The 23814-nt window shown below is 39.1% G+C and overlaps 1 protein-coding gene across 2 annotated transcripts in view; it reads right to left on the bottom strand.

The window, feature by feature from the left end:
• The window catches only part of plppr1 (phospholipid phosphatase related 1), a 57496-nt gene extending 46363 nt beyond the window's left edge, over positions 1-11133 (bottom strand). The window contains exon 1 of one of the 2 annotated variants that reach the window (XM_063478790.1): positions 10948-11133. The gene's annotated coding sequence lies outside the window, so the exon portion shown is untranslated. Of the gene's footprint in view, positions 1-10334; positions 10450-10947 lie in introns of those variants that run through there. The other variant, XM_063478791.1, reaches the window with a different exon arrangement.
• Between the last annotated feature and the right edge of the window lie 12681 nt (positions 11134-23814).

Here is a 23814-nt window from a genome sequence, read left to right as displayed (position 1 = left end):
CAGTTGCCCATAGACATTGCCTGATGAGTGCTAATGACTAAATAGAGTGCACCTGTGTGTAATCTAATGTCAGTACAAATACAGCTGCTCTGTGACAGCCTCAGAGGTTGTCTAAGAGAATATTGAGAGCAACAACACCATGAAGTCCAAAGAACACACCAGACAGGTCAGGGATAAAGTTATTGAGAAATTTAAAGCAGGCTTAGGCTACAAAAAGATTTCCCAAGCCTTGAACATCCCACGGAGCACTGTTCAAGTGATCATTTAGAAATGGAAGGAGTATGGCACAACTGTAAACCTACCAAGACAAGGCCGTCCACCTAAACTCACAGGCCGAACAAGGAGAGCGCTGATCAGAAATGCAGCCAAGAGGCCCATGGTGACTCTGGACGAGCTGCAGAGATCTACAGCTCAGGTGGGGGAATCTGTCCATAGGACAACTATTAGTCGTGCACTGCACAAAGTTGGCCTTTATGGAAGAGTGGCAAGAAGAAAGCCATTGTTAACAGAAAACCATAAGAAGTCCAGTTTGCAGTTTGCCGCAAACATGTGGAAGAAGGTGCTCTGGTCAGATGAGACCAAAATGAAACTTTCTGGCCAAAATGCAAAACGCTATGTGTGGCGGAAAACTAACACTGCACATCACTCTGAACACACCATCCCCACTGTCAAATATGGTGGTGGCAGCATCATGCTCTGGGGGTGCTTCTCTTCAGCAGGGACAGGGAAGCTGGTCAGAGTTGATGGGAAGATGGATGGAGCCAAATACAGGGCAATCTTGGAAGAAAACCTCTTGGAGTCTGCAAAAGACTTGAGACTGGTGCGGAGGTTCACCTTCCAGCAGGACAACAACCCTAAACATAAAGCCAGGGCAACAATGGAATGGTTTAAAACAAAACATATCCATGTGTTAGAATGGCCCAGTCAAAGTCCAGATCTAAATCCAATCGAGAATCTGTGGCAAGATCTGAAAACTGCTGTTCACAAACGCTGTCCATCTAATCTGACTGAGCTGGAGCTGTTTTGCAAAGAAGAATGGGCAAGGATTTCAGTCTCTAGATGTGCAAAGCTGGTAGAGACATACCCTAAAAGACTGGCAGCTGTAATTGCAGCAAAAGGTGGTTCTACAAAGTATTGACTCAGGGGGCTGAATAATTACGCACACCCCACTTTGCAGTTATTTGTAAAAAATGTCTGGAATCATGTATGATTTTCGTTCCACTTCTTACGTGTACACCACTTTGTATTGGTCTTTCACGTGGAATTCCAATAAAATTGATTCATGTTTGTGGCTGTAATGTGACAAAATGTGGAAAAGTTCAAGGGGGCAGAATACTTTTGCAAGCCACTGTAAATCACTGTCAAAAAGTATTAATTGCGTGATGTGCTGCTTGGGGTCGGACGGGGATGGATCACCTTTATGTTATGGTCTGGCCACGCCTAGACGGGCCATAACATAATATAGACTGATGTTTGAAAAATGTTCACTTGCTACCCAAACTGTGCCAAGAAAAAAAATCTCCCGCAGCATTACACCATCAGCACCAGCCTGAATCTTTGATACGAGGCAGGATGGATCCATGCTATCATGATGTTTATGCCAAATTCTGACCTTACAGCCAAAATCACCCAAATTTTCCAATTTTGGTGAATTACAGCTTCAGTTTCCAGTTCTTAGCTGACAGGAGTGGCGGTATGCACCCAGTATGCTGCTTCTGTTTTCAGAGTCGTTCTTCTCAGTTGCTGTTGTTTTCCTTTACCAGCTCCACCAGTCTGGCCATTTTCCTTTGACCTCTTGCATCAACAAGCAATTTTGACCCAGAGAACTGATGCTCACTGGGCCCAGGGACTTCCTTTGGTTGCAAGTCCAACTGTGTATTTGCATGTAGAAGTTTAAAAATATTCATCTACGTCTCAAATTATTTATGACCTCAATAAAAACTTTGCTGATAAGCTCATGATCTAAATCATTAGTTAACATGGCTTTACCCTGGGAATACACTGGGTGAGTGTCGTTCACACATTGTCTCTCATGCCATTTCAAATCACCAGTAGTAGCATTCCAGTATTGGAGCTTTCTGTGTGCATGGGGAATTTTATTTTTAAAACCTATTGGATTTTCTATGCCAATCTTGCATCTGTCTTATTGCCCTCTGGGATGCACTGTGGCACCTCTAGTGGAATCGCAAGCATTTCTTTGAGTGACAGCAATCAGCTCCATGCATTGAAGTCTTAGTCCCTCTCCTTACATATTACATCTGGTTTTAAAAAAGCAAAATAATTAACAGCCAAAATGCTCAACTTCAGCCCTAAAATCAAGAATCCATGAACCAATGGGGGGGAAGTCTATCCTTTACAGTGACTTCACATTCTTATGCAACACACAGAGTATTGAGAGTGAAACGTTTTAGTAATGCTGCAGGCCAGCCAGCTAAACTTGGCACAGGGCTTGGGAAACAGGAAGCTCCAGATATGGGTGACAGTTCTCTTTAGGCTCATGACTACGAGCGCCCCCGTTCAAATCGTCTAAATGTTTTCATATTTAGAAGTTTTGCATAAAAATGGAAAATATGTTTTGGATGGTAACATGCCAACTGAGCATTTAGTCCGTCTCCACCCTACACCGTTGTGACTTAATAACAGGACTTCAGAATAATGGCCCAATGAGGCTCACGGTTATTATTCACAGCACAAACTACGGATAGCTTTTTTCAACAAAATGTTTTCAAATGATCACCACAGAAAATGGTTGATGCAGAGCTCATTTTGCTTTTTCTTCTTTCGCCTCTTCTTCTGACTCCAAAACAGTGTGCAGCCAAAGAAACAGAGATGTCCCATGGCTAACACTCCTGCCAACAGAGCATCTTTGTGGCTATAAATAGTCAGTTTTCAATCTTCCCTTGTAGCTTCTTTAAAAGTGCTTCCTGGGAAATCTATCCCTTTTTTCAGATAGTAGGGTACATTATTTAATACTCTGCTGCTCAAGGATTAAATGACAAATCAATAAATATTTTTCAAAGTCCAAAGATCATTCCTGGATGGAAGATCCACAATCTTCTATTGAACCAACCTCTTCACACTAATGGAGTCTTGTCATTACACATTTTTTCCACATACACATGTAAGAGTGTTAACCTAAAATAATGTCATCATCTTCCCTCTCCCATCTCCCCCCAAACCAAAACGTCAAACGGGGCACTGACTCAGAGCAGATAGCGTGAACAGGACAGGAGACTGATAAATAGAAAGAGACACATGAGACATGAGAAAGGGCACACAGAGGACCAAAAAGAAGATAAACGTGTTGTAGGTGGGTCATTTGGGAAGCGAGAACTTTTGCTACCTCTTCTGGGTGTTAGCTTGTCTTTTTAAATCCTTCCTCCTCTTGCTATCAGCCATAGTTCCCCAGGCCTCCAATATCACGCTTACCACTTGCACATATGGAAAGCTATTTTTAGTGTTCAATATAGCATAGCACAGCATATGCACGGGTGTTAAAGATACATATTGTTTGTGATATTATTGTAATAAAATTCTCTTGATTAAAATTGACTGTAATTATTTAACCTCATTAATTTATTAAAGAAACTAAACTTTTTACTTGTGCAATTAGATGAAAAAATATGAAAACTATTACAAAATAATTTGTCAAATGTGCAGCTCTTCCTATTAGATAACCAAGCTCACATTTTAATTCATAAATGTAAAAAGAACTGCATGCCAGAAGATTAGACAAGAAAGGAAAAAAAAAAGATCAGGAACATTTTTTGGTAATGTAATACTCAAAATATTCCCCTAGAGAGAGACTTTAAAGAAAGCGAGGAAGCGAAGCTAAGCATGAACAAGCAGCAGGGAAAACACTAAGGTCGTTTCCCTCAGATGTCACTAACTGGCAACACACTCAAACAGTTTTTTTAAAGTCTTTAAAAAAATTTCTGTACATTTATTCAACTGCTGACCTGAGCGTCACCCCCACGTCTTTTTTCTCATTAAGCAAAGTGGCACTTGTTCCTGTAGCTCATTTTAGTTCATTGTCACATAATGGCTGCAGCAATGTTGCATGTCTGAATTCTCATTTCTGCACTGGAGAAAAAAAATGAAAATTATAATTAAAGGTTTAATTATCTCCTACTTATTTATTATGAGAACAATCTAAATAAATGCCAAGATAATATATTGAGTTTTAAGTTTGAGATTCCCTCTTAATATAATCACATTTGACTAACTTGAGGCTAAACCAAAGTTCCTTATATATTTAAAATTACCAGAACTGTATGGAGTAAATATCAGCTAATTTCGTTAGTAAACAAATGCAAATACTTCAATGTAATTTGCATATTTAACTTGGGGAATGCATTTTCCCCCGAGGTTTCCATGTTTTCTAAAGCCATGTGCTCAGTGGCATTGTGCAAGCGTTTCTCGCACTTCCTTGTAACATCTCCAGATTTACATCTATATTTAGATCAAACAAGCTCTTGATCCCTGAGTATTGAGCTATTTTTCCATAACAGCCACCAGAATCATCACAGCAATGTCCCCTAGACCCAGCTGGAGATAAGGGAGTCTTTCCCCTCTGAGATTTCTTAATATTTCAACACGATCATGCTACAGTGGCTTCTCATTATCCTTGTATCATTTCGTTTGAAAACTACATACCCTAAAAAGATTATGAGTGCTAAAACAGCATTGGATTGTCTGCAATTAACTTTGGTCATGCATCAAATAAGGATACAGCATGTGAATAGGTAGAGCTGGTTTTAGAGTAGGTGGTAAATATTCAGTAATATATATCCAGTTTAACCATTTATAATTCAGACCTCTGCTGAGGACTTTCCAAACCCCCAATCAACACTAAAAGATAAAACAGTTCAAAAGTCCACAAGCTGCAGCATCTTGAGGCACTGTTTTGCTCAAGAGGAAAAACTCTTTCCTGTTTGAAACTTTAAAAGTGATCTTTAAATTCATCAGGTAATATTTATCCATTTTGGTTAGGGCTCAAGTACACCAGTGGCCTAAATATGGCTGTGTTAGTGAAAATCTTCCTACCAATAATTTTGAATTCAATAAAAAACTAAAATAAGATGCACAGAGAGATGTGCGGATTGACCGTCTAGAGAACTGAGTCAGCCAATTTCCAGCATTCTTGGCTGAGCCTAGTCAGACTTGTGCATTATGAGCCGTAATGCCATATGAGCATTATGGCGATGATGAGCCAGTCCATTTCATGCATGTACAAAATACTCACAGTAGCACAGGCAAACAGCCATGCCCACACTCACAGCCACATGCATTCATTAGCATGGAAGGTAATGAGTAGGGGGGACCACTAAAATGTTTGCAAATAAACTACCAACGCAAAAACAGCTAAAGCTTAAGCCATCATGTGCTCAGAGTGAACCACAAGCCAGCAGCCTCGGTATGAGCAAAGGATCAAAGCAGTTACTAGGAAAAATAGCTTCAAAAATACAGTTAATCATTTATATAACAGACAAAATACATCAAAAAGTACATTTGGAACCTTTGGGGGTATTTTAGGCACTCTTTATTTGGTATGCATGGGTCAGACAACACTCACTTTCAAAGTCAGCCTTTAATTTCATATCTATATCTTTTGTATTTGTGATGATACAACATCTGTCTGCAGACAGAAAAAACAGACATAGAATCACCTGCCTAAGTACTCAAAACTGCCTTTTTAATGTGCCCTGTTACAGTATGTGTCAAGTTAACTAAAACTACTTTTGGAAATAAATAAACCTAAGGCTCTGATGGAAATGTTTATTGATACGTAGGATGTCTTCACGACTGCCAACTGCCTTCAAAAACAATCTTGTTTTTGTGATGCTACAATGAAAAATTTTCAAACACAAAATCTAAACTAAAATGACCAAATTGATACAGGAAATTTACCTAAACTAATTAAAAAAAAAACACACAGATGAGGTGAGTCAGAATTCCTAACGCAGATCATTCCACACCGTCATTCCACACAGCAAACGCTCAGATGATTTGTCTTTAAGCATGAGGTGGGTCACCAGGTTTCTGGCTGATCTCAGGCTGCACTGTGGTTAGCACAGAAACAGCAATTTGAGAATATATTTTGAAACCAGGCCATGAAGTGCTTTAAAAGTAATAAATAATATCTTAAAATCGATTAACTGAGTAGGTCACCATCCTCATACTGACAGTTCTGGTTACAAAAATGCCGAACAAACTATCTCTGCTATTGATTCATTAATGAACTCTGGAGGTCCATTTAAAGGATCACATCATTCCCTTTCTCCTCTAATATTTCTAGTAGCATCTCTCTATTTAGAGAGTTTGACATTGACTTTTCCAAACAAATAACTGTCTCTGAAATTGTTGTAACTACTTCTACACTGTGGCTCCCAACAAACTCAAATAACTTTATATCCAAAATATAATGACTAAACAATGACCCTCCAATGTCTAACTAAACATTTGGCCTGTTCCATGTAACACCTAATTAACGTGTCATAATGTTATTAAACTATTTTTTCTCTAAATATTTACTTACATAAATTAGAATGCTTCCAATTCTGGAATAACATTAGTATAATTATAATCTTACAGTTTATTTGCAACACTGGTATTACGCAGTTGTTCCCTCCGAATTTCTATTATCTGTACTTATGAGGTATTGCTGAGTCATGTAGGCCCATATAAAATGCATTTTTCATTCAAGTTTAAATCATTTGAACTAACACACATGCATCTTAGCTACAGATGTAGTTTCATCTAAGTGAGCCCTTTTGTAACAGTCACAGATTTCTTCCTAATATTGTGAAGTACCATGCTGCATCATCAAGCATTTTTCTATTAGCTCATATTCACCTTCTCACTTTTTGGGTAATTTTTAATAATTTCTCTTGCAAATATATATTTAACTGCATTATCTGGTGCACAACTGTCTAGCTTGTGGCAAAACAAGGGGAAATATTCATGTAGTATTGCCAGTGTTATTGCTAACTATCCCTCACTGAAGCTGCTTTCATGCATGAACGACAGTTTAAGGAGAATCGGGTCGAGATATTTTTCACTGCTTTCCTTCCTTACACATAGCACACAGCAGGACATAATCCACGCGACTGAGGTGAGAGATGCCCGGGAGACAACACGTGACGCCTATTTGCTAGCTGTAAATGCAACAGAAAAATAAGCTGCACATTGGTGTAGTTTGATAATCACGATAACACCGTGCTAAGGAGCTAGAAGTTTAAAGACAAGCTAATTTTTGATCTGGCTGTGCTGGATGTGGAAATTCTCACAAATGCACACCTTGTCCAGCTCAAAACCTTATCAGCTGCATACATCAGTCTTCTTAGATATGGGAAAGCACTCTCAACTCCAGCAGCAGACCTTATCTCACCCTTGGGGCAACTCATTCCCCAGAGACATCACAGTGACAGATATACTGCCCAATGAAAATACCCTCACTGCACTAATAACACCAGCCCCCACATGTAGTGGTAATCAAAGAGCAGACAGCAAAGCTCAGGATGAGTATGTGTGTGAGGCAGCCTGCATGTATACATGTGTGTGTGTGTGTGTGTGTGTGTGTGACTGCATGTGATCAATAATGAGTCTCTAGTGTGGGAGTAAAAGTGGTGCTGGATATCAGACATGAGTTCAGAGGTCACCGGTTTCAGCAGCTTCACTGCATTACTGATTTTTATTTCTGCATTTCTTTTTTAAACAAGTCATTTGCTGGAGTTTCCTTGCAATTATTTCTATTTGTAACACATTAGGACCACATGAAGCCTGTCATGCTGACACTATATTTATTAAGTGCTGTATTACAGCTTAATGTATTTGTTTCCACAAAGAGCAGTAAAAATACAATTTTATTCAAGTTCAGCCTGAATTTACATGACTTCATAAAAAGGAATAAAAGAGGCAAAAGTGTTAACTTAGATATCCAGTGTTGCTGAGACAGCTCACGGGTAAGGATGTATATTGAATTTCACATTTTTATTTTGATTTATCACTTACTTATGTGAGGACGAAATGATGCACTAGAGCATAATTTAATTTTCATAAATCTCACGGGATGCTTTACTCTGCTCCAGGCAGATCTCTGAGTATTTCATCTGGAGATTAAGGATGATAAGACAAGCACATTTTAGCTATAGAGTCTTGGGTCATGCAGAAGCAGGGCTGCAGTGCTTCCCTGCTAGTATATCTCAACGACTACTTTGTTAGGTGCACCTGTTCAACTGCTTGTTAAAGCAAACATCTCTAATATATCGGCCAATAGCACGGCAACAACTCAGTGCATTTGGTCATGTAGACATGTGCAAGGTGACCTGCTGAAAATCAGCATCGTAATGGGGAAGAAAGACAATTTAAGTGACTTTAAACACAGCATGGCTGGTCCTGCCAGACCGGCTGGTCTAAGAATCTCAGAACAGGGATTTTCCCTCACAATGATCTCTAGTTTACAGAGCATGGTCCAAAAAAGAGAAAATGTATAGCCAGTAAGCCACAGTTCTCTCTTGTTGATGCCAGTGTTCAGAGGAGAATGCCCAGTCTGCTTTGAGCTGATAGGAAGGCAACGGGAAGTTGCCTTCCTATCAGATGCAGAAGAGCATCTCTGAATGCACAGCAGATAGGGAGCAGAAGACCACATTGCGTGCCTGTCCTCAAAGCTAGGAAAAAGAAAGATCTCAATCCAACAGAGCACCTTTGAGATGTGGTGGAACAGGAGATCCATATTATGGATGTGCAGCAAACAAATCTGCAGCAACTCTGTGATGCTATCACATCAGTACAGACCAAAATCTCAAAGGAATGTTTCCACCATCTCATTAAATCTGTCCACAAAGAACTAAGGCAGCTCTTAAGGCAAGTACTGGAAAGCTGTACCTAATGAAGTGGCAAATAATTGCAAAGTCTTGACAAGTGCATTTTTATTATAAGGTTCAAGGAGGACTGCAGTGCTTCCTGCAATGTATATTGTCACAGATATAGCCAAGAGTAAACCATATAAAAGGCACAAAGTCTATAAATAGCTCAGTGTAATACTCACTGCTGTTTTTTTCTTTAAATCTAAGAACAATGTTAAAGAAAAATGGGACAAATCATTAACTGTAAAGTAAATGGAGCTAGTATATGCTGAATATGTTAACTGCAGAGGCCCACAGAAAGTGTCACTGTGCTGTTAAAACTAAAATGATCATATCAATAAAGAAATGTGACCTTAACTGCACATTTTTATGAGAGCAACCACACACCCTAATGAGGTTTCAACTTCATGACCCAGTAGTCATGAAGTATAGTTACAGTATGTCATTGCCAGGCATATGACGTCATTGTGACCTCAGCCTGTCATATTATTACATTTCATGGAAAGGCAAAACACACACACAGACACACACAAACCCAAAAATATGGCCTTTGCTATGTAGAGTGAGACCTCCTACACAAGCCTTCCTGAGTGCAGGCGATGTTTACATGTACTACGTAGTGTGATATACCGACACACTCATGTAAATGCATACTTGTGCCAATAAGGAATTGCATGTGCCAAGAGGAGTCTTGTATTCTGCTGAAAGCCAAAGAAATGCTCCCCTGATGCCCAGCCACATGCCATCTGTCTGCTGCATGATATAAATCCTCACTATGCAACAAGGACGAGCATGAATACACCTGTAAAATACAGACACGCACACACAAAGAGGAAGGCAGAGAAATTCACAGGTTCCAGCTACAAATACTAACTAGAAATCTGCCTCACTGGGCGGGTCACGTTATCCCATCTTATTCCAAGTGTTCAGCCAAGAGACACGTGGAGGATTTAACACACATGGCAACATGCATACAACTTCTGTAAAGGCAATATTTGCCCATTACTAGAAATGGAAGCAGACAGCAAATGCAATTAATGTGCACGACTCACACAAACAGCACTTCTTCAACAGCATATGAGGAAAGAAATGACTTCTAAGCACCTGGGCACTATTTACCGACTGTGCTCCTGAGCTGGGAAATGTATCATTTTATAGTTAATGACGCCAGATTTTTTAATACTTTGTATTAACTGATCACAATACTTTACACACCTCATATTAAAAAACAATCCTCGAGCATTTTGACCCAATGAAACTAAAAAAAAAAAGCTTTATAAAAAAGGACAGTAGATAAACGCTTATAAATTTATAAGGGTCAAACACGCCTTACCCCATAAACGTTTGCATTCTTACTATGTCATCACTTTAGAAAAATTGGTTAATCTAAGTATTGTTGTACACAATTCTTTCTGAATCTGAGGCCGAGGCTATACATCCATTTCAGAATATAAAGAGAAACGATACCTGCGGACACACACACGCTGATTTCGCGGTTACCCCCTATACACCATCACACATCTTCTACCAACCACGGGATTTCAGTCATTCATCAGAAAGGCATCTACTGCACCGTGCGTGTCTGGGAGGGCTGTGGACTAGGCAGTCTCTGATTTGGGGGGGCGGGGATATGGGCCAATTTTTTATTTTATTTTTTTAGCTGGACCGAAAACACAATTTTGCTCAGCAACAGAGGCGACACATTTGCACAAACCTCCGCTTGTTGTTAACGGATACGCAATATAGAAGCAGATGAAAATGATCATAGGTGCTCTTCAATAATCGCCAAAAACAAAATAAAAATCATATTTGTGTGAGCGTAAAGCGCCACAGGGAGGTCACTGTTGCTGCTGGCAGAGACAGGTGTCTAAATACCGATATCGATTCTGTGCGAGCTTTAAAGCCATTATTTTCCACGCATTCTCACTGAACCCACACAGAAAGCCTTTTTCATTGAAGAGGACTCCAACGCTTTGACTTGATTAAGGTCCGAACTTGCCCCAGCAACAGACAATAGCTGCACAGTCCCGTTTCCTCTCATTTCTTCCCCACAGCATCTGCGGGCAACGCAAACACTTACCGCGATGAGATGGAGAAATATTCCACATAAAATGTGACTCCATTAAAGAAGAAGGTGAAGAATGTGGGTGGGGGGGAAAGGGGAGGAAGCCGTGAACTGCACCCACGCTACTACCGCTACTACTACTCCATCGGCTGGGCAAAGCGTCCGCTCTCGGTTTGTGATGTGGATCACGCAGCGTGTGAGCCCATGAGGATGGATGCTGTGCCTTTTCGGGGGGCGGGGACAAGACGCGTACTCATCTCCAATGGAGCGTATTTAATTCTGTGTAGGGACCCTTGTGTTACAATCAAGTAGGCTGTGTAGCCCACTTTTATCCAGCCACCCTGCCCTGTAGACCTCCAGGTTAGGGGGAAAAATCCTGGATTTATTCACCTTGTCTCAGAAAGACAGCATGATGTCTGTTCAGGTCTGCTTAATATATTCATGGAGCTCCACACGTTCACAGGTGGATGGTTTCTGAGATGTGGGTGCTGCTGATTGAATTCTGAAGATTCATACCGGCGCTCGTGTTTGGTAAAAAAAACAAACAAACAAGATTTTTGCGATACTGTAGGTAATTCAGATTCATTTTTGCTTATATCACAAAAATGTCGACACAGGTGGATTTGACGATGAAATGTACACACATTGATTCCAAATATGTGATCATTTATATATGCCTGAAATTACTAACAGCTCCTTTAAAAGGGCACTTTCAAAAAGTTTTCTATGCAAATCATATCACACACCTCTCCATGTTGCCTGTACGCTTCATCTAGATGTGGAGCTCCTCCAGAAGCAGTATGGGCACACTTTACTTCCTCGTTGTTGTTAGACCCGCCTCCACAGAAACCGAGTTTATCCAATAGCCTCAATCCTTGAAGTACGCTATGCTTCTGGATTTTTCAGCCGCATTCATAAGGGAGTGCTCTTACTCTAAACCATGTAGGGCTAACGCCTAATTCTGACTTTTTTCCTTTAGTTTTGAGACTTTTTTTATATTCAGGATTCTAAGGGGAAAATTATAAATATTACAGAATTCTGAAAAAAAGTGACAATTCTGGGATTAACGTGAAATTACAGGTTACAATTTCTGAAAAGAGTTAATTCAACGCATATGGGTGGCCCCATTCCTTTTCTGTACAATCTTATCTGATGTTTTTAATAGTAATTTTCTTAATGACATAATGTGCCTATCTGAATAGATTTGTTACCTGCTGTTATGCTAGTTTTAGACATACCTACAGGTCACTGTTAGCAGTGGCTGTGTTGGGGTTTTGAATGAGTACAAATAATTGGGAGACAGTTTGATGTGTACAGAAGCACACTGGTAGTTTTTGATTGCTTATTTGTGAAGGGTTTTTTCTACTTTTTGTAGTGTGGCCAATGTTTTTAAGTGTCTGTTTAATACAAATTCAATAAAATTGCACATATGGCCAGTATGAGTGCAGATGAGCAACAGGACAGTAGAACACAACTTTGTGAGTTTGAGAGATCCTCAGTGACTTATTGCACCCTCTCGATGGTGAATCTGTTAGTAGGACAAAGGTACAGGATCCCACTTTTTCAAACGTCTCATGCCCAGAGATCTTTTCTACCTTGTATTTTAACACGGTTGAACAAATTCAGTTCAACAGTCCATGCTGGGGTCCCCATCTTCCTGTTCTATGCATTTTTGGTCTATTTCTTTAAATACAGGTAATATAGTATGGGGTGGGGGGTATTTGCATATCGTTGCGTTTTGATTTTGAGCTGATTTTACTGAAGCACTTTCTTGCTGCGAATGCATGTAGCTGTTATTTTTATGGTTATGGTTATATTTATCCAACAGTTGCCACTAGATAAATGTGTAATTTCTGAAACCATAGTAAATGTCACAGCTATTTTTCCATTGATTAATAAGGCTCATTTTCTCAGTTGTCTAGTCACCGATCACCAGTTTTTAAAATAGCTGTGAAATTTATATCGAAGAGTTCAATTTTAGGACATGCCTCAATTTCCAGAGGCGAAATTCCTTCTGAAGTATAATAAACCCAATGATAAACCAAAGAAATATTCTGATAATAAGAAGCATTCTGAAGGGTTTTATGCTTAATTAATTGCCAAGGGCAATTGTTAAAGCGTTGTCCCTTTTTGTATTAGGCATACTCATACATACATGATCACTTCCTCAGTACAGGGGCATGGTTATGCTAGGGAGGGTTTGGGCTAAGATTTTACTTCTATGACTAATTAGAATAAAACACATTCATGGATAGAACCACAGTTCATTTTGATAGCGCCATTACCTCATGGTTGAATCTTGTGCTTAATTGTACATTACATGTTACATTGATTTATTTCTAACAGAATTTTCTGGTTTCCCTTCCCGAGGGAAGACCATTTCTACTTCTTATCCATGTTTTTTCCCTAAAGTGTAGCTTATTGAATAATTTATCTTGTCTCAAAGGATAGACTAAATTCCCACCTCTCCAACCCAGTAACTTGTAGCATTAGCACTATGAATGCTAATGCTAATGCTAATGCATCCGTCCCATAACTGGGACGGATGCATTTAAGCCAAATCACAGTATTCATCACTGCTACAAGAAACACTGGTGTGTTCAGTGATCTAGATTCAGCGAGCATGCTACATTACACTCCATGCTCAGGCTCCTCATCTTCCTGTCCTGTGCATTTTGAGTCCAGTTCTTTCACTCCTCCGCTTCTTTCTTAGTAGCTTTAGGTCACACGTACCAAACTGAGCATGTAAATACAGGTATAAGACCTGATATTACTGTAAAAATCAAGAAATGTCCAAACAGCACAAGTTGATTAGCAAAGGGGATGCAAAATGTTATGGATGGATTTGTATCTAATTTTTGGTACTAAATGGGGGCAGTGATAGCCTAGAGGAAGACAATCGTGATTGGTACTGAATGGTTTTAGGTACAAGTTAACACATTATCTGAAGCATAAACAATAACAATAATTAAAAAAAATTTAAAAACAAAAAATGGGTCATAGTTTTAAGTACAGGACTGCACATCCATGAGCTAATATGCTAGATGAGGTATTAAATTAGATTTGTAAGTTATTTGTATGTTATACAAGTAGTAGAGAACTTCAAGTTCAAAATGTTGGACCTGTCACAAACAAATTAAATGTCAGTAATTTAGCTTGCAAAAAGGGAAAAATTTCCCTTTCTTAAATAATGTGTTATTAAAAAAGAACCCAGATGTAGTCACATTTCTTTTGAATGAATGCAAGGATAATTAGGAATGATCCAAAATGTCAAAAAACAGACTCAGTAAAGAAAAGCCTTAAAACTAACAGCAGCATGAAATGAAATTAGTAAATGCATTTACAGTAAATACTTTCCATTTGCTTCTGCTTTTTCTCATGTGATGATGATATACCATGGGACAGCTGTATAGGAATGCACAGCTGGATGGACTTGTAAAGACTCCTGGGTTAACACGTGCCATTTGATCTCCAGAACTTCATCAAAAGAATATTGTCTAGCGACATTTTACTTTTTAGTGTCAGGCATGTTTGTGGTACTTCTAAAATACTGTAACCTGTTAGTCAGACTGAAATTCATGTTTATACTAACCAGCCGCTTTGTTAGGTCTCTTTTTCAGCTGCTTCTTAATACTCGTTATATGACAGGAATTCAGTGCATTTAGGCATGTAAGCATAGTCAAGGCAATCTGCTGAGATTTAAATAATAATGCAAATAATGTTGATTTAAGTGACTCTGAATGTGACATGGGTGTAGGTTCCAGAAAGGCTGGTCCGAGTATTTCAGAACCTAGTGATTTGTTCTGTTTTGTTTTGTTTACTCCAGGGAGAGTGCACTAAAAAAGAGAAAATATCCAGTGTGTAGCAGTTATCTGAGTGAAAATGCCATGTTGATGCCAGAGATCAGAGGAAAAGGTATGTGTGCAGAAGGACATCTTTGGATGCATACCCCTTCACACCTTTAAGCATATCAGCTACAGCGGCAGAAGAGGACACCAGGTGTGGCTCCTGTCAGCTAAGAACAGGAAACTGAGCCTTCAATTCACTCAGGCTCACCAAAATTGGATAAAAGAAAATTGGAAAAGGGTTGCCTGGTCTGATAAGTCTAATCTGCTGCAGCAACATTCGAATGGTAAAGTCAGAATTCGGTGTACACTATATGAAAATATCAATCCATCCTGCCTTGTCTTTAAGGCTCAGGTGGTGGTGGTGGTGTGATGGTAGGGGCAATATTTCTTTAGCATTAGCTTAGTTTGGTTTGTACCAACTGTGCATATCTTAAACACCACAGCCTACCTGAGTATTGTAACTGATCATGTCCATCCCTTTATCACCACAATGTACCCATCTTCTGATGGCTGACTTCAGCAGGATAACATGCCATGTCACAAAGTTCGAACCATCTCAAATTGTTTTGTTAAACATGATAATGAGTTTATTGTAGTCAAATCACCTTCACAGTCACCAGATCTCAATCCAGTAGAGCACTTTTGGGATGTGGTTGAAAATGAGATTCACATTCATAGCAAACAACTGTGTGATGCTATCACATCATATCACTCAATATGGAACAAAATCTGTGAGGAACATTTCCACCACTTTGTTGAATCTATGCCATGAAGAGTTAAGGCAGTTCTGAAGAAAAAAGCATGTCCGACTCGGTACTAGCAAGATGTTCCAAATATAGCAGCTGGTGAGTGTATATCTATGGCTCATCAGGAGGGAATATGTTTTGGAAAGTGATAGTTTTCAAGTTCCTCTTGCTGGAATGTCTCAGATTAATCAGATTGTGTTTTGTTTACTAATATTTTGTTGACACTTGTACAAAAAAATTTGGTGTTTCCTCATTAAAATAAATGTGCTGTTACTACTGGTTGCTTTGCAGGACACATCCTGATTGTAAATGTTGTATATAGCTGGTTAATATGCCACTGAATTTGGCATGATGAAGCATTTATTTGTTTGAGTCCTATAATATACTGAACTGGGTGGATTAAACATTTAATTGCTACTGATAGAACTTCAATAAACGCAGAATTTAAAAAACGAAATACTGTATTTGAACCAGTGTGATTCTTTAGGCCAGATGTTCCAGCATGTCCAGTTTTGCTGCACTAAATTTGCGAGAGTCAGAGTCAGTCAGCTGGGAAAACTGGTTTACAAGAGAGAGGTCAACTGAGAGTTATTCAAACAGTCAAACAAAACAGCCCGGTGTGGTCAGAGCACACAGGATGTCATTACAGTAGCAGGAGCACAGTGTTTGTTACAGTAGTAATCTGATATTGAAATTCCCCTTACCTGAAAACATAATCAATATACTGAACAGTAATTTACAACAAGAGCATGATACATTATTTTCTGGGAAATGTAAGAATTTAACCCCACCGCTACCAGCCGTTTTAGCAGATTTATGGTTAGCGTTCACATATTTGGTGGTCATATGTTCAACGTAAAGGGAGATTTCACACCTGAATCTAATTTACATTTACCTGTGACCTCTACTGTTTATCCATGAAGATCATGAAGATATCTGCTGTGGAGACATCAGCCTTTGCCCAAATAAAGAAATTACATGAGAATTGCCATGTAGTTCTCACAGGTCTTTCTGGAGCATCAGAAAGCAGCACACACTAACACCATCAGAGACTCTGATGTGTAAAATAATTTTATTTTTATCAGTATTTTTATATGCACCTAAACTGACATGAAAGGAGTATACGATTCAACTAAACAGTACTCGGAGAAGTTGTTTGATTATCGCATGCCGTGTGCTTATGCACACTTGCCCTGGGGACTAGACATATACTGTACAAACACACACACAGAGCAATATCTGCTTTCATTGCATCCCACAGCACGCTTGTCATCTCATATAATCTATGCCTGTTATTCTCTCCATCTGCCAAAGAGGCTTGACACAGACTCAGCAGCATAGTATAGTGTTTTACCAGTAATAAAGCATGGTGGTAAGAAGATGACTGGAGTGCAATCCAACATCTAAACTGAGTTTGGAGTCAAGAGTCTAAATATATATCGTGCTCATCTACAGTTTAGATGATGGGGTTACATAGTACCCAGCTTTACTCCTCTGCAAAAAAGCTAAAAAAGAACAAGGGGAATTATTACAGTAGAAAAGAGGATGTGGAGACAGTTGGGCAGAAACAATTATCAACAAAGACGTGTGATTATACACCCATCAAGGTTATTAGGGTGTAAGAAATATTCTGGCTGAACCACAAATAAATGTACAATAGAATCATTTCATGTCAGTCACTGAAGAATAATTTAAAATGTTTACTCAATTCAACTCAAATTTATTTTAGAGCACATTTTAAAGCAACTCCCACTGAGGAAAGTTTCTTTCTGTTAAAAGGAAGTTCTTCCTTCCCACTGTCGCTCAAACACTTGCTTATAGGAAGTCATCTGATTCTTAGGGTTTCCTCTGTTTTCTTTTTATTATTGCAGAGTCTTTACTTTACAATATAAAGCACCTTGAGGCAACTGTTGTTGTGATTTGGTGCTATATGAATAAAACATGCTTGAATCAACCCTTATTTTATAACTTTCTAATATTGTCAGTTCTAATAATAGTAATGTATTTTAATAATAATGATCTATTAGTAATCTGTAATCCAGTGGCAGCACTGATACCCAAATATATCAGCCTTCCTTTGAGTTAGTTTTTATTAATCACTTTCAAGGCCCTGCACATTTGTACGAAGCCAAGAGGTAGCAAAGGATGGTCACTGCAGACTGAAGTCTGGCCTCACCAAACAATCAGTAGTAAAGAGAACTACTCCCACACTTATAGAGCAGGAACTATTTTTTCTAGCGCAACATTTTTGCAGAAGCATTTCACTACAGCTGTCTTTTCCATGTGGGCACCTTTTCACAGTTCAGTCAATTTCAATAATAATCTTCTTATGAACAAGAACATTTTTATACACAAAGTGTAAGCTAAAAAGATAACAAGGCTTATTATATATGTGTGTCCTTGTGGTGTACTGCAACATGGTAGTCATGCATGCATAAGGAAAGTGTGACTAACCAAAAAATGAGTGTTTGGCCTTCAGGGAAGAAAGGGACCACGGGAAAAATGAAATGAAATGACACAGATTTATGCAACATCCTAATGTAAGGCAAGAGTCTGCCAAAGCCTAACCGATCAAGGCCTTTTACGTCTTCTGTTCAAGCAACCATGCATTTCAGGTTCTACCTAAACTGGTTTGGTCAGTGGTTTGAATTAAATATCTGCTAAAAACACATTTTAATACCTTAGTTTTCGTTCAAATTTTTTAACATTTGCTTTTACACTTCATTCTGGTGACATGCTCTTTAACTGGAAAGTTTCACACATGCATATGTATATGTATCCATCCATGTATGTGCATGCACCTATTAACATCACGTTAATATCTGTACACTGTAGATTTTAGACCAAATGTGAAGCAACTGTGGGATTTTAGTATTCATTTATTGATTACTACAATATTACTTCACATGTGTAACATTCTCCAGAAGTCCCATGTTTCCCCCATGTAACAAATCAGCAATAGTGGTATGTCCTCTTCATATTGTTGTCACACAATTGTATTAATGGCAGAAAGGCATGATTTTTACCTTTTTAATGTGTGCAATGTGTATTCTGTATTTTAGTGTCTCTGCTCTTTTCACAGGATTGTGTGAGACTAATGATAGTCACACTCCAGATCTCCCTCTTCAGCAGTTTGCCAACTGCCATGACTCCTCTCTCCAGCTCTCAGTTAAGTGTCTCAGTGGGTTTCAAAAGACTCTCGCTCTTTTCTCCTACACTAATAAGAAGCTGAATTTGTGCAACTGTACTTACTGATGGAGCCTCAGAGTCGGTCTGAGACTGCCGGGTTAGTGTGTCTGTGATTTGTGTGTGTGTCTACGACCCCATTATTCGGGAAGCTTATTGATCGGAGGGTGTTTAGTTTCTCGGCGACTCCTAAGCTGTGGGCTCGTTTCCATGGTAACCACACAGGCCAGCCGTGAAGCAGTGGCCTTGGCTGCAATCGATGTTGGAGAGGCACAGCGATTTACACATGCATGCACGCAATATAAAGAGCAGACAATGAAGAGGTTTTAAATGTACTACTGTCAAAGCCACAGAGTAATTTACAGTGAGAAAACAGACAAGTACTTTGATGCTACGAATGCAGACACTTACCTCGAAGGACACGTTCATATATATATATATATATATATATATATAAAAAAGACACTTCTTGTAGTTGATCACCAGGTTTGCACACATCACAGGAGGGGTTTTAGCCCACTCCTCTTCACAGAAACTCTCTAAACCTTTAGGTTTCTTGGTTTCTGATTCTTGGCAACTCGAAGTCTCAGCTCCCTCCACAGATTTTCTATAGGATGGATTGAGGTCTGGACACCAGCTAGACCATAATGTGCTTCTTCTTTAGCCATGCCTTAGTTGCCTTGGGGGTATGTTTTGGGTCATTGTCATGCTGGAAGATCCATCCTGAGGAAAGGAGGTTCTTTGTAATTGATTGATTGATTATATTCTGTGTGCCACATGGCTACACTGTGAACCATTACTTTCACCAGCCAGTCAATTACCTTATTTCCCAGTGGCACTTGATAGGTGTCATGCACAGTGGGATTATTTTGCACCAGTAGTGGGAGCGGTGAGACTAAACTAAAACAGAAGAGTTGTTACTGTAAAAACAGAGCAATGAGCTGACCTTTGCCAAATTTTCCCCTGAGCCAGGGGAAACTGCACACTTGGATCACTACAGCCAGCAGGACCACAAAAAACGCCAGCATTGCTGGCAGAAAATAACATTACTGAATGGAAATGCATATTTTGATGTTTCGATGTTGCATAAAATATTAAAATAACTTGTCTTTTACATATATGACCTATATTTCTGAAACAAAAGTTCACACACTGAGGCACAAATAATTAAAAAAAAAATAACAAAACAGAATGTGTCCACATACAGCCTGTATTGGGAAGGACTAATGGTGATCTGTTGCTATAAATAACTTGGCTCAGGAGGTTGTCGTGGTAACCAACAAACTGATGCCAGGGTGGGAATGCTCAGCTCCTTGAAGAGAAAAGCAGACTCAGCGGAGGGATGAGTAACCAAAATGGAAATCTGTAAAGGTGATGGGGCTGATACGACGACAGGAAAGGAAAGGATAAACGTTCACATAAGAGGAGAAAAATACAGGAAGATAAGAGATGAGACAAGTGGAAAAGGAAAAAAATAGAATGGGAAAGTATTAGTGTGGATATCGATGAGGATAGGGAAGCAAACATAATGAGTGTTGATAAGTGATGCATATACAATGAAGAAAGCAGAGGTGACTGAAAAGGGACTGGAGGAAGATCAGCAAAGAATTTAAACACATATGTAGAGGCGTAATAATGAAAAGATTAAAGCTGAAGGGACATAACATACTATAGAACCTAAAGCATTCATGTGGTCAGGAGTTTTCAAAGGCAGAAAAATTATGAAATGGGCACTCTGTCATTCACATCCGTACCATGCACACTGTAAGCAATCAACATTTTCTCAGTCCAGTCCAGCAAATAATGCAATTCTTGCACTCTTGTGCTTGTCTCATATTCATTTGAGCCTGTGTCTTGCACTTGGTTTCACTTTGTTCCACTCACCTTAATTCCCTTTTTACTTAGGTTATAAAAATAGCATGCTTTGGGTAAAATAGTCACATTAACTCTGCATGTTGAAAAATGTTGCTTACCCAGTACATTTAATGTAACAGTAAGTGGCCTTTACAATGATGAGCTGGAGGCAAGACATCTTACTATCTTACTATTGCCATAAACCCAGTGTGCGAGGCCACTGAAGCCAAAAGACACTGTGTGCTTATCTCTGTGACCAAACAGCAGTATTCAGTGATGAAATGGATAAAATCACATCATCTGTTTTTCATAGTTTAGGTCCTGTCTCAGCGTTCTTGTTAAAAGTATCATTTGAGCTTTTCATTGATATGCTTTGTCACATACTATCAGGTTTCAATTTGAAGATCAGTTTCACTCTTGTGCATTTATATAGTGCTGTGCAAAATTCTTGATCCACACCTCATACAGGTCCTCATACAGTGGACTTGTGATTAATGGGAATTGGTTATTCTATAATCATTTTCAATGGACCAGCTCTAGAATCCTCGCTGAACCTGAAACCTCCTTTATTTATGCTGCAATAGGCTTAGGCTGCTGGGGGCTTCCCATGATGCATTATTTCTTTGTTTGCTAAACATAATAACAACAAGAGGTCTGTCAAATGTCAGAGAGCTAATTTGAAATGATAAGTAATATATCTCCCAGACCATCTCTGATCAGACTTTTAGGAAAAGAAACCTATTTTTATCAATGGAGTGTAAAAATAAAGTGTATACTGCACAAATACAATTAGGATATCGGTCACAAGGTGCAATCATGACCTAAACAAATAGTGGAACTTGTATCGAATGGGAGTCCCTGCTTACCTTCTAGGTCTGGGTGTACTGCCCAAAAAGTGGGTTTTTCACTCCATTTGTACATGTACAGTAGAATCACAGAGGTAATAGCCTAAGTCTTTTTGGGCTGGTTTAAATTTAACAGAGTTACACGATTTTTAAAATACCAAGGGTGTCAAAATGAACCTCTTGGTAGTTCTAATGTTAAACTTTGCCTTTTGATCATTGCATCATTGCATGTATGTCCTTATTAAGGACTTATTAAGGAATTATGTCAATATGTGGGCATAGTCTATAGATGTATTGTTAACTGGTAATTATGTGATAATGTATTTCAGGTCATGTTACAGAGTAATGTAGAAGTAAAAGTACTAGTAGTGTGATGAATTCGTTTATCTGGAGTGCATTTAAGTAACATAAGGCATTAGTAAAGATACAAAAAAAAACTAACGAGTAATGACCCCCAACACTGCTGGCTGTAGCATCTAAATGAAGGGTACTGAAATAGTCAGACTAAGATGAGATGAAGGCATAAATGACCTTTAGAAAGTCACTGAAGGAGAAAAGTGGCGTCAGTGTGATTAAGTACCCTAAATTGAAAGAAAGTTTGTTTCTCAACAGCATTTTTTTGTTCATCTTTCTGGAAAGGGTTTTGTGTAGATGTCTGGGGCCAAGGTCACCACTGATGTGGAGGTAATGAGTTCCAAACAATTAGACTTCTGTGTTTAAAATTAGAAGAAAAACATTAAAAGAATTTAAAATAATAAATAAATGAGTTTGTTTTCTCCTCATTTCAGTTAAGAAAGCAGCAGCTATACAGCTAGCCATGACCGCAAATACCCATGTACTGTTCATTGATATAAAACTATAAACTGCTTATGCTATAAAGAGGTAGTCTACTTCCCTCCATTGACCATGCAGGACAGACAGATGATGGTGCTGACCTAGACTCTTCATGCCTCCAACAAGACCCATACAACAGCTGTCTGCCTTAATATGTGCGAACAGAGACTAATGCTGACATGAAGCTTTAACGGGATCACAGGGAGAAAAGTGGGGGGTGGGTCCCAGCTGGGAAGCCAAAATGTTTGGAGGGGAGGATTGATGTAAAAAAGAGGGGGCGATAGGGGAGTGGGAGCTGTAAAATGAGTGGGAAAAATCAGAGGGGGAGGGTCGCAGGGGAGTGAGCTGCAAAGTATGGCACAGTTGAAGTTGGTTTGAAGGGAAAAGGAAGAGAGATGTGTGAAAGTGAGAGGGATAATAGGGGTGGGGATATTCAAGGGGGATGTGGGCTTAACGAAGAGGGAGATCGGGGTACAGGGAGGATTATGAGGCGAGACAAAAGCCCTCAGAGCTTGAGCTTTTCATTTGTATCAGCCATAAATCATCACACCCTTTCTGTGGTATTTTTCTGACATGTTTCATTCTATCTTCATCTGTTTGATCATAAACACAGTCAGTGGAGAATCCTCTCTAATGCTGTGTCTACATTCCTCTTCTTATAGGCACTTTCCTTCTGTTCCTTCTCTCCTGTTTTTTTTTATGTCTTGCCATTTCTTTGCTTTTCCCTGGTTGTCTCTCGTTCTCCATTTTCATCTCGTTCTTCGTTTGAAGAAGAGCTAAGGGATATTTCCCCAGAGAAATCCTACAAGAGCGAAGCTCTCCGGAGTGTTTGTCTTTTCTTCCAGCACAAAATACAAATAAAATCAAACTTAAAGTTTTGCTTCTGAGCAACCTTTCAAACGGTTCCTACAGGATGTGTGTACGCCGACTGAGCGTTATTAAATTTGACATTTCGAATGTCTTCCATAAACTGTCCTCTGCTCGCTGCACTTGAATTACTTTGAACAAATGGGATAATCTGTTTCAGGAGAATATGCAGTCTAGCTTAAAGTGTCCTTTTCTATAATTCTGAAAGGTGCTCAGTGCTCACAGTGGAGCACTTAAAAATTAAAATAACAGAACATTTTGCTCATTGAATACCAGGTTTCAGTGCTCTTACTCATGTCTGTGTGTCAACAGTGGCCTGATTTCACATTTTTCAACCCGTACATGCAGCAAATTTAAAACCACAATTTTCATAAATGGCTTTTTTTAATTGTTTCCCTTTGTAATATGAGAGCTGTGCTATTAGGTGTTCTAATCTGAGTAACTGAACCAGACCATTCAGTTGTGTTTGTGAAGCGAATTTAAAGCCTGAGGAAGTATTTTTAACAGTATTTTCTGCCAAATAATGTTTTTGTTTTGCCAAAGTATTCACTCACTGTGTCTTTACTGTTTCGCTAGCTTAGCTTAGCTCGTAGCCAACTCGCTAGCAGCATGGCCTCTTCATCTGTCCATCCTGCACTTTCCTGCTCATTGTGTCAGATGTTTAGTTACTCCTCGGCCTCCTTTAGCAGTAATGATACTTGT

Source organism: Pelmatolapia mariae, linkage group LG7, assembly GCF_036321145.2.
Source record: "Pelmatolapia mariae isolate MD_Pm_ZW linkage group LG7, Pm_UMD_F_2, whole genome shotgun sequence".
NCBI lineage: Eukaryota > Metazoa > Chordata > Actinopteri > Cichliformes > Cichlidae > Pelmatolapia > Pelmatolapia mariae.
Note: the sequence above shows the minus strand (reverse complement) of the source record. Positions and strands in the feature narration are given on the sequence as shown.